The following is a 16,050-nucleotide window of genomic DNA, read 5'->3' on the forward strand; positions in this document are numbered from 1 at the left end:
GCAGCTGTGTGTATGATAGGTTAATTGCTTTAGTTTTTAACGAAATGGAGAAAGGACAGAAATTCTTCCTTTTTAATTTTCCTTTTCTTGTCTCTTCCTTTCTTTTCCCTCATGCTTTTCTTCTCATCTGCGGTCTGGCCTTTCTTTCTTCCCATTCATTTTCTTCCTGTCTCTCTTTCTGTCTCAGACTCTCCAGGGCACTTTCTCCTACCCCAGGAGTGGCCAACTCCATGCACTGTTTCCACTGTATGCAGATCTTTCTCGTGCATATGCATTGTGAATATCTTGAAAACCAGACCTATTTATGGCTTTTGAGGACTGGCATTGGCCACCTCTGATCTACCTCATGCCTGCTGACAGTAATACAGAGCATTCACTATTTACCATGAGAAGAGAGTTGGTGCCATGCAGTTGACATGCATTTGACAAGAGGAAGGAGGGCATGGTTTGGTGCCGACCTGATGGCAGCCCGGTAAGGCCCAGTGGAGGGTCCAGTCCTATGCAGGCTGGTTGCAGAGGAGGTGGAGAAGGTGGTGGTAGTGGTAGCGGTTGTGGCAGCGGCTGCTCTTGATTGATTGGTCATTTTCCACAATTTCAGGGCAGGCCTCAGGCAGTTGTAGAATTACGGGAAACTGAGGATCCTGCCTACAGGGATCTTGCAGGGGTTTTTTTTGCTCATGCTGCTACAAACCAAAGAAGGGGACATCTGTAATATTAAGGGGTGTTTGGGAGACGGTGTAACAGATTTCACTACCTTCAAAGCAAGAGTATTTCTTCAGAATGGTGAAATTATGTAGCATTTTGCCAGCAGTGGTAGTAATTGCTGCAATACTAAATCAGTTCAAAAGTAAATTGAGCTAGTTTGTAGAGGAAAAAGATATTAATGGGTATGATAGTTACCGTAAGAAAGAATTGATTCCTAGCTAATAGCAGGTCCTGTTCCCTTACACACGCAGTGAAGGGTGAGCTAGTTCAGACAAATATGATTCTGTCTGAAAAATGAGAGAGAGAGAGAGAGACTAGCTGTAGTATCCTCACACTAAATAGGTATTTATAGCTCTATGGGAGGCCCACCTAGTGACTCAAGGTGAGGTTTAGGTATTAGTAATAGTGTATGAGTTAGGGGCCACTTTGACATTCAAAGTGAGACGTACGAACAGAACAGTGCTCTCTTGTGAAGATTTGATGACCCTCGGAGTGAGGAAACTCACTCAAAGTTGAGATTTGTGCAATGTTCTCTCAACCTAGCTTGATGTTAAACAGGTAGAGGGTCCATCACGCTAGGTTGAGAAAACATTGCACAAATCTCATCTTTGAGTGAGTTTCCTCACTCCGAAGGTCATCAAATCTTCACAAGAGAGCACTGTTCTGTTCGTACGTCTCACTTTGAATGTCAAAGTGGCCCCTAACTCATACACTAATACCTAAACCTCACCTCGAGTTACTAGGTGGGCCTCCCATAGAGATATAAATACCTATCTAGTGGGGCACCCCCCCCAACCCCCCCAACCCCCAATGGCTGTGATAGTAAACATGGTCCCCCTAGTGGTTGTATGTAGGAAATATTGCAATAAACAGCCTATTACCATAAAACATTTATTTATTTATTTAACAGTTTTATATACCGAAATTCTTGTAAGAGGTTACAAATCAGTTCGGTTTACATTGAACAGTAACAGTGCTTCAGAAGAGAGCAATTACATTGAACAATAACAGTTCGGATTACAATGAACAGTAACAATGCTTCAGAAACGAGCAAATGGAAACGAAGTAGAATAACATGCCTCAAAAACAGTGTCTAGAATAAATAAACCCGTGATAGCAGAGGCTCAAATCTTGAACTAAGAACAGACTACTCGGGATTTAAGACGACAGAGGATTGCATAATACTAGGATTGAGGAATTAAGGGAAAATATCAGTGTGTACCTCTAAAAATATGAGATGCTCTCTGTGTGTCACTCTACAACATAATAGGATACTATGAGTACAGCAGAAACTATGAATAAAGCTAACTCTGGACTACTTAGATTTTATTGGCTAAAGGGATATGTTAGATAGTAATGGAACTAAATCTGGGCCTGAAATTTTTAGGCTAGAGCAGTCTAAATGATAGGAAGAGTCAGAAGTGCTGCTCCTGGTCTGAATCGGGGAAGGCCTGATTGAACAACCAGGTTTTGAGTCTTTTCTTAAAAGTGACCGGGCAATGTTCAAGCCGAAGGTCTGGAGGAAGAGAGTTCCAGTGTTTTGGCCCAGAGGCTGAAAGGACTCTCATTCCTAAGGTTGTTTTTAGAAAGGGAACCTGGAGTGTGTCTTTGTATGCTGATCTTACCGGCCTGGAAGGTAAGTGAAGTCTAAAAGGGATCTTGAGTTCCAAAGGTGTGATGTTGAATATTGCTTTATGGGTGACGGTTAGAGTTTTGAACAGGATTCTGTAGTTGATAGGGAGCCAATGAAGATTCCTCAGGATGGGAGTGATGTGGTCCCATTTTTTGGATCTGGTTAGAATTCTGGCTGCGGCATTTTGCACCATCTGTAATGGCTTGATAGAATTTGCAGGGAGGCCGATCAGAAGAGAGTTGCAATAGTCTATTTTTGAGAAGATGATTGCCTGAAGTACTGTCCGGAAGTCGTGAAAGTGGAGGAGGGGTCTCAGCCGTTTTAAAACTTGGAGTTTGAAAAAGCAGTCCTTGGATGTGTTGTTGAAGAAGGTTTTGAAGTTGAGTTGTTTATCCATGAGGACTCCCAAATTTCTGACTTGGGCGGAGAAAGTGGGAAGGGTTGCAGGATGGTTTGCAGGATGGTTTGCAGGATGGGTGTTGGGCAGAGTGCAATTGCCGTCGTGAGAGATGAGAAGATATTCTGTCTTTTTAGTGTTCAGGATCAAGTTGAGGCTTGATAGCAGGTTGTTTATGGACTTGAGGCAGGTGTCCCAGAACTCGAGGGTTTTGTTTAAAGATTCGGTGATAGGTAAGAGAATTTGTACGTCGTCTGCGTACAGATAGAAAATTAGATTCAGATTGGAGAGGAGATGGCAGAGTGGGAGAAGGTAAATATTGAAGAGTGTTGGGGATAGTGATGAGCCTTGGGGAACTCCCAGAGTAGAGAAGACGGGTAGGGACTCTTCCTTGTTGATTTTGACCTTGTACGTCCTGTTTTGGAGAAAAGACCTGAACCAGTTGAGGGCGGTGCCTTTGATGCCGATGTCCGACAGACGATCTAAGAGGATGGCGTGGTTCACCGTGTCAAAAGCCGCCGACAAGTCGAGGAGAATGAGAAGACATGGTTTTTTTTTGTCCATACTTGAGAGGATGGTGTCTGTAAGAGTGATTAAGAGTGTTTCAGTGTTACGGGCTTTCCTGAACCCGAATTGATAAGGGGAGAGGATATTGTTATTGTTCAGGAATTCTGAGAGTTGCTGGTTTACTATTCTTTCCAGAATTTTTGCGATGAATGGAAGGTTTGCAATAGGGCGGAAATTAGCTGGATCGTCAGGGGAAAGATTAGGCTTTTTTAACAGAGGTTTTAGGATAGCAAGTTTAAGCGGGTCAGGGACATGGCCCTGTGAGAGCGAACAATTGATGATCTCTGCAATATGCTTGGAAATGGTACTAGGAATGGAGATAAGCAGGTTGGATGGAATCGTGTCCAAAGGGTGGGAAGCTGGTTTGAGCTTATTGAGAATGAGTTCAATCTCCAGTGAAGAAGTAGGTTCGAAGGTTTCCAGATTTGAAATCGGAAGAGTGTTTGCCGTGATGGGGGGTGAAGGTAGAGGAGTATTGTTATACGTGAGCGGAGCCAAGAGGTTTAAGATTTTGTTTTTGAAGTAAGTAGCTAGTTCAGCTGCTTTGCTTGCGGCTTGGTCATCTGGAACCGCAGTAGGTGAAGGCTTGGTGAGCGAGGAAACCAGGGTAAATAACGCTTTTGGGTCGTAGATGAAATGATGGATTTTTTGAGAGTAGAAGTTTCTTTTTGTGCGAAGGATGGCGGTCCTGTATTGATGCATGAGCGTTTTGTATGCCGTCAGGTAACTAGTAGAGGAAGGGTTTTTGCGCCATAGGTGTTCTCTGTTTCTGAGATCTCTCTTGATGGATTTTAGTTCCGGTGTGTACCAGGGTTTTCTGTTGTCAGAGTTTGATAGGAGAGTTTTGGTAGTTAGAGGGCAGGTGAGATCTGCAACTTTTTTCGTGATTTTGGACCAGGAAGCAGTGGCGGAGTCTGCGTCAGTGAGGTCTAGCTGATCTAACTCCGAAGTTAGGTGATTGATGAGTGTGTCTGGGTTGCATAACTTCCCGTATTGGATTGTGGTCTTTTGAAATTGAGAAGGGATAGGTTGATGGATTTTTAAAGTAGTGGAGATCAGCTTGTGATCTGACCAAGGAATAGGTGTACAGATTGTGCCAGCTGAGGGGGAGAGGCTCTCATTTATGAATATCAGGTCCAAGGTATGACCTGCTTTGTGGGTAGGTTCGTTAATAATTTGTTTGAAGCCCATGCAGTTCAGTGAATTAATTAATGAGTCGCAGCTAGCAGACAGGGGGGTCTCATCCACATGGAGGTTAAAATCTCCTAAAAGGATGGCTGGTTTGTCTGAGTTAATATGTTTAGCTATGAGCTCTATTAAAGGCGATGGATCTGATTCCAGGTATCCGGGAGGGGCGTAAGTGAGGGCAATCTGAAGGTTGTTAGATTTGAAGATGGCAAGTTCCAAGGGGGGAGATGCATTTGCCCACTGGAGAGCGAGTCTAAGTTTTTTATTTGCGGCGAGGAGCAGACCTCCACCTCTCTTCTTAGGTCTGGGGATAGAGAAGAGGTTGTAAGAGGAAAGTGGAAGTTGGTTGATTAGGGCAATATCTTCTGTTTTTAACCAGGTCTCTGTGATGGCACATAGGTCAGGTTGGGAGTCCAATAGGTAGTCATGGAGAAGGTGAGTTTTTTTTGAGAGGGATTGGGCATTTAGGAGAGTTAGGGAGAAAAGTGTGAGACCCAGAAGTTGATTCAGAGGAGAGATCATTATAGGGGTTAGTCTCTTTTGCAATGTTGAGGGTGGGTAGGGGATTTTATCTAAGTAGCTCCTTCTTTTGTGAATGATTGGGATTGTGAGAGAAATCATGGTAAGCCAGCAATGGTAGACTGTGAATGAGGAAGTAGGGTGTTGGATGTGTGCCAGATAAGACTGAAAACAGAGTCAAGACTCTCTTAGGAGGAGTTGGTCTGTGAGAGAACTGGAGACTCCGAGGGTTTGGAGGAAAAGAATGTTCTTGATAAAGTGAACAACGCAATGTTTCACAAGGAGCTGCCTTCAGGAGCTGCACTAAGGAGCGCACAAAGGGGCAGGCCCCTTTGATGCGCTCCTTTGGCGCGCGTCGCCCAGCGAGCGACGCCAGACGAAGGGGCCCAAATATAAAGGGCTTTACCTTTATTTAATTATTTATTGCGTCGGTCTGCAGCTCCTGGAGTCCGGCTTCTGATTGGTGGCAGCGGTCCCACGTGGCCTGCGGCTCGGATCGCAGGGAGCGGTGCTGAGGCTCGATGGTCGGCGGGGCTTGGTTCCCGGGCGGGGCGGTGCCGAAGAGGTCGGAGAGGCAGGCAGCGAAGAGGTGAGCTGCGGCGAAAAAAACCCAAAACATGCCCCTTTTTCTATCGCATGCGGTATTTAGTGCATTTTGATAAATCCAGGCCTTAGTCACTTATAAAGAGCCTTAAGGGGAATTATGAACACTGATACCTACAAGACTAATTTCTTGCCATGAAGATTACTATGCTGATGGACTCAGGGCTACCAGTGGGTTCTACCTGGTTTATCACGGAGACAGGCTGGAAATGTTTCTCTTTGGGGCCGATGTAATACAGTGCGCTCAGCTGAGCACACAGTATAACCCGCAGTTGGACACAGGTTGTATAGGCACTAACTAATCCCCTTATGCAATATGGGGATTAGCACCTCCACAATGCACATCCAATGCAGTGAAACTAATAGCGCCTATCACATGCAAATGCATGTGAATGAGGCTATTAGCTATTCACCCCAAATGCAAAAAAAAAAAAAAAAAAAAAAGTGCGTCTCAGACGTACATTTTTGCGCTCAGAAATTAACGTCTGCCCGGAGCAGGCATTAATTTCTGAGCGCTCCTAAAAGTAGTACAGAGAAGCAGAAAAAAACATATTTTCTGTATAGCCTCCTACTTAATATCGTTGCAATATTAAGTAGGAGGACCAAATCTTTAAAAAAATAATTAAAAAAAAAAAAGCGCCGGCAGTCGGGTGCAGAAACGGAATCTCAGTTGACAAGAGTCCGTTTCCTGAACCCCTGGCTGTGTGCGGTTTAGGAAAACTGACGCTGATAAATTCGGCGTCTGTTTTCCTAACCAGCAGACGGCCGAGGCTCGTCGGCTTCCGTTATCAAGGAGGCGCTAGGGGCACGCAAGCGACCCTAGTGCCTGCTTGAGAATGCAACCCCTGAATTAAATACTGCATGGTGCCCCCAGGTGCCCCTCCCGGGGGCGCATTAGGAAAGTGGGCGTGACAGTTCAGCGCACGCTTTCAGCACACAAATATTGCATCGGCCCCTAGAACTGTTGGAGCTGTAACAGTGTGGCTACTATCTAGCAGGCCGACGTTTTCCCTTACCCCTTATTCAGAAAGGGGAGGAAAACGCGCATCCCTTATTCAGTAAGGGGAGGAAAACGCGCATCCAACCCGCAGCACCTAATAGTGCCCTCAACATGCAAATGCAAATGCATGTTGATGGCCCTATTAGGTATGCGCGCGGGATACAGAAAGTAAAATGTGCAGCCAAGCCGCACATTTTACTTTCAAAAATTTCTTTCGGCACCGGGAAAGTGCACAGAAAAGCAGTAAAAACTGCTTTTCTGTGCACCCTCCGACTTAATATCATGGCGATATTAAGTTGGAGGTCCCGAAGGTTGTAAAAACTAAAAAAAGAAAAAAAAATTTTAATTGGGCCTGCGGCTGTCGGGCCGAAAACCGGATGCTCAATTTTGCCGGCGTCCGGTTTCCGAGCCCATGGCTGTCAGCGGGCTTGAGAACCGACGCCGGCAAAATTGAGCGTCGGCTCTCAAACCCGCTGACAGCCGCCGCTCCGGGTCAAAAGGAGGCGCTAGGGACGCGCTAGTGTCCCTAGTGCCTCCTTTTCCCCGTTTCTACTGCACCACCTAATTTGAATACTGCATCGCACGCACCGGCGAGGGGCCGGTGTGCATGCCGGGAGAGCGGGCGTTCATCTGCTCTCCCGCGGACTTTACTGAATCGGCCTGTAGATTTGGGATCTGTTTACAGAAGGCTGTCCCTCACTGTTTCTGCAGTTAGGATTGTGCAATGTTTTACAGCTGGTACCTCCAGAAGAGAGAATAAAGCTATAAAATGGAATCATAAGCTTTGGGTTGTAGGTTCCAGAAAGAGAAGGTGTTCTGAGAAAGGTCTGAAAAGGAGAGTTCAAGTTCCACTTTGGGGAGGCAGTTAGATGGTAACAGAAGGGAGAAGCAATTTTTAAAAATCTTTTCCCTACCCTGCAAGAAATTCCCACTCCCATAGTCCTTCTGAGCCCAGTCCAATTCACCATCTTAGCCAACCACTTCTGAACCCACAGACTTGGTACCAAAATCAGAACCGCAGCATTAGGTCTCCTTTTTATGCGCCACTAACTGTGGTTATATATTAATTTCTATTCAGCATAGTAAGTATTAACTTCTGAAAATCTTACTGTACTTGACTGGCAAGTTTTTCTCTCCTAGTAGAGCTCAAACTCAAGAGAAAGATGGATTCTGAATAGGTTCTGTTCACCTCAGTAGTTCTACCGTTATAAGTTATTACCCCTGGAAGGAGATCATGGGTCAAAAGTAAATACTCCCAACTCTGGTTTACTGGCGGACCCAGGTGTGAGATATTGCCAATCTATAAAAGTTGCACTTTGACCTAAAAGGGGAATTTTATAAGTATGAAAAAGTACGGGGTCTGTACCATTCACACTATGGGTCTCCTGTATCTGTTATACCCTGATTTCCTTTCTTTTATGTACAAAAGCTGTACACTGGAAGTACGTATGTGATTTATGCCGAGAAAGTTTGTTAAGTAAAGAATTAAAAAAAAAAAAAGTAAATACCATAATGGGAAGTCACTGGGTTTATCCCTGATTCTCTGATCTGCAGAAAAGCAACTGCCAGATTACATATGGATGGGGATCAGTTGTTATTTGCTCTTCTAGTTTAAATTCTTGCCCATATTTGATCTGAACTGTTCAGCTGGAATCCTGGTTCCTGTGCACCAATATTTCTCACGGTCCAAGTATTCATTTCAATGCTTTCCACTGCCATCTTGAGCCATGTGGTGAAATCTCTGAACTGATCAGAGTACCTGGCTCACCCTTAGGAACTCTAGTTTTTGAACCTGTGCTCTGGATCTCTGGAAAAGGTCCCAGAACCTCTAGGACTTAAATCCTAAGTGAATCGTGCGCACAGGCCACTCTCCTGTGCGCGCGATTCACTATTCAAATTAGGCCCGGTGGTAAAAAAAGGCAAAAGAAGGTGTTAGGGACACTAGCACGTCCCTAGCGCCTCCTTTTGGACCTGAGTGCGGCTGTCAGCGGGTTTGACAGCAGACGCTCAATTTTGCCGGTGTCAGTTCTCGAGCCCACTGACAGCCACGGGTTCGGAAACCAGACGCCGGTAAAATTGAGCGTCCGGTTTTCGACCCGCAGGCCGACTTCAAATTTTTTTTTTTTTTACTTTTGGTAACTTTTGGGACTTCCGACTTAATATCGCCATGATATTAAGTTGGAGGGTGCACAGAAAAGCAGTTTTTACTGCTTTTCTGTGCACTTTCCCGGTGCCCGAAGAAATTAGCGCCGACCTTTGGGTCGGCGCTAATTTCTGAAAGTAAAATGTGCGGCTTGGCTGCACATTTTGTTTTCTGAATCGCGCGGGAATACCTAATAGGGCCATCAACATGCATTTGCATGTTGCGGGCGCTATTAGGTTCGGGGGATTGGACGCGCATTTTCGGCCCCTTACTGAATAAGGGGTAACGCTAGCGCATCGAAAACGTGCGTCCAATAGAGGGTTAACAGTGCGCTCCAACGGAGCGCACTGTACTGTATTGGCCCGAATGTGAGGTAGTCTCAACTTCTGTGATGCCTTTCCTGTTCTCAGGCCTGGGTTTGGGCATAGGGAATGTAGGTAACTGTCTCTGGTGCCAAATTGACTTAGGCGCTGCTGCCATGCTTCTATCTGGGCCTGTCAGCACCTGCAGCAGCAGCAAAAATTGAACTTGAAGAAAAGGCAGCATGGGGCCGAAGAGCCAGTGTGTGCACGTGTGTGTGTGTCTGTCTAAGAAGGAGCCAGGGTGCGTGTGCATGAGAAAGAGAGGGAGGCAGTGTGTGTGTGTGTAGCAAGCTACTATAAACTAGGTTCCTGCCCCCATGAGCCTTACAATGTGGATTGAGTTGTGTCTGGATCTGAATCATGTGTCTTGGACCTGCCAAAAAGGGGTTTTCAACCCTGCAGAGACTGCAAGTTGCCCCAGCCAAGGTGAAAGAATATAAAAATACATCAAAACCCCTTGCATACGCAAGTTATAAAATCGCTGTACATGTGCGCGCGCCGGGTACCGCGCGCACATGTATGCCCACGCGCAACCTTTGAAAATCTACCCCAGTATTAACAAGTTAGGAAAAGGGCTCTACTGTTTAGCCTGCCCAGAGAACAGAACTACATAGCCAGCAGAGGAGGCAGCCAAAGGAATGCTGGGAGACCATACAAGGAAGAAAAGGTGCAATTTGGCTGGCTCTGTCTATATGTGAGGGGTGGGAACGGCCAGGAGTTGGAGCCTGGAGTCTGTAAGAGAGAAGCGTATCTGGCAGCTCTGCAATCAGTTCTTCTCCTGAAGAACTAATTGTCAAGAGGGACAGACAGAAGTCTGCACTCTGAAGAAATAGAGAGAGAGACAGCTTCATAGCTGAGCTACATATAAAATCCCAACAAGGGAAACTGAGAGTCTTCCTTTCCAGAGATATCCAGGCCCAGAAGCACATATCTGGATCACCCTCCTGAGAGACTGAGTTAAGAACATAAGAACATGCCATACTGGGTCAGACCAAGGGTCCATCAAGCCCAGCATCCTGTTTCCAACAGTGGCCAATCCAGGCCATAAGAACCTGGCAAGTACCCAAAAACTAAGTCTATTCCATGTTACCGTTGCTAGTAATAGTGGTGGCTATTATCTAAGTCAACTTAATTAAAAGCAGGTAATGGACTTCTCGTCCAAGAACTTATCCAATCCTTTTTTAAACACAGCTATACTAACTGCACTAACCACATCCTCTGGCAACAAATTCCAGAGTTTAATTGTGCATTGAGTGAAAAAGAACTTTCTCCGATTAGTTTTAAATGTGCCACATGCTAACTTCATGGAGTGCCCCCTAGTCTTTCTATTATCCAAAAGAGTTAAAAAACGATTCACATCTACCCGTTCTAGACCTCTCATGATTTTAAACACCTCTATCATATCCCCCCTCAGCTGTCTCTTCTCCAAACTAAAAAGTCCTAACCTCTTTAGTCTTTCCTCATAGGGGAGCTGTTCCATTCCCTTTATCATTTTGGTAGCCCTTCTCCGTACCTTCTCCATTGTAATTATATCTTTTTTGAGATGCGGCGACCAGAATTGTACACAATATTCAAGGTGCAGTCTCACCATGGAGCGATACAGAGGCATTATGACATTTTCCGTTTTATTCACCATTCCCTTTCTAATAATTCCCAACATTCTGTTTGCTTTTTTGACTGCCGCAGCACACTGAACTGATGATTTCAATGTGCATTCCACTATGATGCCTAGATCTCTTTCTTGGGTAGTAGCACCTAATATGGAACCTAACATTGTGTAACTATAGCATGGGTGGCTCCACTATTAAATATTTGGGGATACAGATTCATCCTGACCCAGCAACCTGGTACATGTTGAACATCCCACCAGCTATAAATAAAATCATTCGCACTCTCCAGAGCTGGCAAAATTTCCCACTTTCTCTGCAAGGTAGGATTGCATTAGTTAAGATGGTACTAGCACCACGTTTACTCTACTTGCTTTCTATGATTCCCTGCAAGTTAGTTCTCAAAGACAACTGTAAATTGCAGAAGGCAATTAGAATATTTCTCTGGAGGGGTAAGAGAGCCAGATTGGCCTACATTACACTGACCGCACCAAAAATTCAAGGTGGCTTGGGCCTTCCTGACTTTATGCTCTATTCTATGGCATCCAACCTTCGTTTCTTAGGGGATTGGATTCTGGAATCCTCTCAATATACAGATGCTCCGTTAATACGGGCTCTGTGTGACCCTCTAGACCTACGGTATGTGCTACATTCTCAAGGTGAGGGGCTATTGGGGAAGCAATTACGATATGGAATGGTCAGAACAATGCGTCAGATATGGGTTTATATTCGAACGGCCCTTAAGCTCCCTGTACACGTTTCTACTCAATTTCCTTTAGCTAGCCTTATTGATGTTTCTCCCGGTTTTCCCCAAAGGTACAATATTCGCATTTCTGAGGGGTGGCTACTACAAGAGTTTACCAACCCTCAGACAGGCCAGTTTCGCTCTTTCCAGCAGTGCCAGGAACATTTGGGCATGCAACCTAAACACTTTTTATTGTATGGTAACATCAGAGCTGCTTATACTGCCGTGATGAAAGGGGTAACTGGAGAGATTGACTCTCTCCATTTTTCAGATTTGATCCAAAGTTTTGTGGCAAGAACAGCTTCTCTGTTGTGTATGTACTCATATCTCTGTGTTATCCAGGATTACTCTATCCTCTCTTCTTTATGTGTCAAATGGGGGCCGGATTGTGGGGAGGACTTATCTGTTCCGATGCTCAGGGATGCCTATGTCTCTATCCCCAAAATGATAAGTAATGTCACACTCCGGGAACTACAACAACGGATTTTTCATCGAACCGTTATCTCTCTGGCAAGGGCAAGGAAGATGGGGTTAATTTCGGAAGACTCTTGCCTCAAATGCAAACAATCGCAGGCCTCACTCATACAATGTTTGTGGTCCTGCAACTCCATACAAACGTTTTGGGAGGACGTCAGAAGCTTTCTAGCATCAGTTTTGGGTATGGAATTATCCTGGTCCTGTTCATTCTGCTTATTAAACAACGAAGTGGGAGAATCTAGTGTCTCCGCGGACAATATTCTTTTTGTGTCCAAAGCGTGCCTTATTGCAAAAAAATGTATCCTGCTCAAATGGATAGAATCAACACCGCCTTCCCGTCACCAGTGGTCTACTCTCATGACTGAACTATATCAACTGGAATATGGCTCTTTGTTCAAACGATATCCGTTGGGTAAAAAGCGGCACTTCCAGGACATTTGGAAGGCCTACTATGATACCCTCCCACTACCCATTCAACACCTTTCGCCGCTTGAGATGGAGTACTCACTGACAGCTGTTTTGCTGGCCAGGCTGGAATTATAGCATATTGACTATAAAACTCTTACATATATATTTTCTACCTTTGGGGGGTAGCCATGGATATGCCTGTAATGGTGGTAGACTTCCCGGGTCCACTGTACAGTAACCCAGTTTGGTCAGAGAAATTTGCCTACCGTTATATATAACATGTCCTTCTTCCTCATATGACAAGTACCTCCTTGCTGTTCTCCTTTCTGATAGTTGTACTGGTTCGCCAATTCTGACAATCTCTGTACGGGGGTGGGAGGGTGGGGGGGGGGGGTAGGCAATAGGCTTGGGGGTTGGAGGGGGGGTAAGGCATTAATGGTATAATGTAAACCAGTTGAGGAGTTCTTATGTTCTCTTTATTCTCCGTTACATGTTGTACTGACTTGATATGGTTCCTCAATAAAAAATTACATTACAAAAAAAAACCCCAAAAAAAAACTATAGCATGGGTTATTTTTCCCTATATGCATCACCTTGCACTTATCCACATTAAATTTCATCTGCCATTTAAATGCGCAATTTTCCAGCCTCACAAGTTCTTCCTGCATTTTATCACAATCTGCTTGTGATTTAACTACTCTGAACAATGTTGTATCATCTGCAAATTTGATTACCTCACTCGTCGTATTTCTATCCAGATCATTTGTAAATGAGTTAAGTAATCTACACTTTGCACAGAATATCTTAGGAGAGAGAAGGTTTATTTCCTTGCCTTTTGTCACAAATTCATATCTCATCTTAACTGCTTCAGCCTTTCAGCCGATGTCAAGCATAAACCTTTGCCTCAGCCACAGCCACATGAAATAGGGAAAGAGAAGCTGATGGACCATGGACTTTATTTAAGAGACTGAAACCAGGCCCACTTTCTTTTTAATACCAAGTAAACCATTTGGGGAAGCTCCCCAGGAGAGAGAAACTATCCACACACTCCAATGCTCATCTATTTGGTTTGTCTTCTAGCCAGCTCCACCATCAAGATGGACTTCTTGATTGTTTTTTTCCACACAGTTTTGTGTTTGGGACAGGATGCATTCTTTACAAAAGGGTGATATTGAGGTGGATCTGTTCCTCCCCCCCCCCTTTTGTTGAGTACTCAGGGGTAAAGACAATTTTTGGAAGCTGTGTACTTTACTGCTTCCCCCCAACCTTTCTCTGTTAGCGTTCCCTAGTTTTTACTATCCATATGAGTAAGTTGTTTGCCCTGGGTATCAAGCCATACCCAGTGTTATTTTTGCATTCTTAATGTTCTGTTTGGATTTACTGAATATACATAATACTAGTAAAAAGGTTATAATTACTGTTGTGTTGGGATGATTTTATCTGGTCTTTGAAGCCACAAGTGAGAGGTTGTTTGGGAAGGGCACAGAATTGTGGCATCAAGGTGAACAGGACCTTGTCTCATCCCCCATTCAGACTACAAGCCTGATGATAAATCATATTAGTAAATATAATTTTTCATGTGGTACTCCCCACCCGAAGTATAGGGGTAATTTATATAGTATGGACCAAGGGGGAGTGGGGGGAGCCACATGTGTATACCTGAGAGAAAGGGAGCCTGTGTGTGTGTATGTATGTATTCCTGGAGGGAGGGAGCCGGTGTGTATGTATGTACGTACTTGAGACAGCAGGAGCCAGTGTTTATGTGTACCTGAGAGAGGGAGCCAGTGAGTATGTGTACCTGAGAGAGGGAGCCAGTGTGTGTGTATGTATGTATTCCTGGAGGGAGGGAGCCGGTGTGTATGTACGTACTTGAGACAGCAGGAGCCAGTGTGTATGTGTACCTGAGAGAGGGAGCCAGTGTGTGTGTGTACCTGAGAGAGGGAGCCAGTGAGTATGTGTACCTGAGAGAGGGAGCCAGTGTGTGTGTGTACCTGAGAGAGGGAGCCAGTGTGTGTGTGTCTAAGAGAGAGGGAGCCAGTGCATGTTTGTGCTTGAGAGATAGGGAGCCAGTGAGTATGTCTATATATATGTGTGCTTGACAGAAAGGGAACCCAAGTGTGTGTGTGTGTGTGTGTCTGAGAGAGGAAGACAGTGTGTATGCTTGAGTGAGAGGGAGCCAGCATGTATGTGTGTCCCTGAGAAACAGTGAGGGAGTCAGTGTGTGTCTGTATGTGCTTGAGAGAGAGGGATATAGTGTGTCAGTGTGCCTGAGAGAGAGGGAGCCAGCATGTATGGTATGTGTGTACCTGAGAGAGAGGGATCCTGTGTATGTATATATTTGAAAGAGAGGGAGACCGAAACTGTGTGCGCGTGAGAGCGAAGGAGGGAGCCAGTATGCATGTGTGTCTGAGAGCATGTGTGAATTTTGAAAGAGCATTTGTGTGTGTCTGTGTGAGAACGAGGATGAGCATGTGTGTATATGAAAGAAGAGAAAGTTTGCGCACCACCCTTCCCGTCCCACTAATCCACGATAATCTCAGGGTGATCCGAAGTCAAACGTTCCCAGGTATGGAGAGTGAGTGATTTCTTAAAATTCTTATTGAGGTCAATATTCAAAGTGCTTCCAGCGCTATTTAGTCAGATAAGCAGATATGCAGCTAAGTAGCGGCCACTGAATATGCGCGTACATTCAGCGGCCGCCGCTTAGCCGTACACGTCCATAATATGGCTAAAATGTACGCACAAAAAAAGTGGGCATGCATTGGGCAGATCGAGGGCAGAGACCTGTGCCCTGCATTCTTTGTCCCAACCAAGCATCAGCACCACACTACACAGCTGCACACAGAAAAAGAATTCACCTCACCACCCAGACCACAAGCACTAGCTTCCCCCCAGAAGAAGGATTCATCCCTGGGATACTAATATTGGAGGGGACAAGTGTCAGAGGAAGATAGCCCCAGAGATATATATATATATATATATATATATATATATATATATAAATTATTTTGTGTGCCCTTAAAAAGACATCATCTTCAAGAAAAGAGATACAGAAAGAAAGCGAGAAAATGAAATACTGTGCTACCTATTTTCGTGGTGTGCCGCCCTGGCATGGTAAGGCTGCTGTCCTCCCTCTGGTCTGTGGCTTTTTTTTTTTTTATCTCTTCTGTTTACTTGTCCTCATGGCAACAGGTCTCAAAGGAGGTTGCTAGGTAACAAGATCCATTTCTTGCAGGGTTGGTGGTGCCCAGAGCTTAAGCCTTGTTGGCTCTTCCAGGGGTGGCAGTGGCCAGCCTGGCCGTGGTGTGCTTTACAGAAGAAGCAGAGGCTCGTTACAGAGCCGGGGACGGGGGAAGCAAACACTTTGAGTTTGGGGGCGATACTGTAGCAGACATCTCAAATTACCAGCATCCTGGGCTGCCATTGTAAACTGCCTCAGTCATGTCCCAATGTGGGCAGGTGGACAGTCTGAGTGCTTCTGTACATGGTGTACACTGACCATAGAAGATTTAAAAACAAACCAAAAAAAATGCAGAAAACAATGTCAAAGGTGAAAGCAGAAGAAAGGATAGGTAATAGGGCAGTAAAGCAAGATGACAAGATTTTTGTTTTGGTGAAAGGATTGTGAGACTGAGGAGAAGAAGAAGGTATGAGTGTGCAGGGATGGTGACAAGGAAAAAAAAAGCAGGAATGATG

General features: G+C 45.0%; 1 protein-coding gene across 1 annotated transcript in view; it reads right to left on the bottom strand.

Annotated features, from left to right (window-relative positions):
* The window catches only part of TEPP (testis, prostate and placenta expressed), a 50,495-nt gene extending 34,985 nt beyond the window's left edge, over window positions 1-15,510 (bottom strand). Inside the window, exon 1 of the mRNA XM_029609272.1 lies at window positions 15,440-15,510. The gene's annotated coding sequence lies outside the window, so the exon portion shown is untranslated. The remainder of the gene's footprint in view (window positions 1-15,439) is intronic.
* Between the last annotated feature and the right edge of the window lie 540 nt (window positions 15,511-16,050).

This window comes from Rhinatrema bivittatum, chromosome 7 (genome assembly GCF_901001135.1).
Source record: "Rhinatrema bivittatum chromosome 7, aRhiBiv1.1, whole genome shotgun sequence".
NCBI lineage: Eukaryota > Metazoa > Chordata > Amphibia > Gymnophiona > Rhinatrematidae > Rhinatrema > Rhinatrema bivittatum.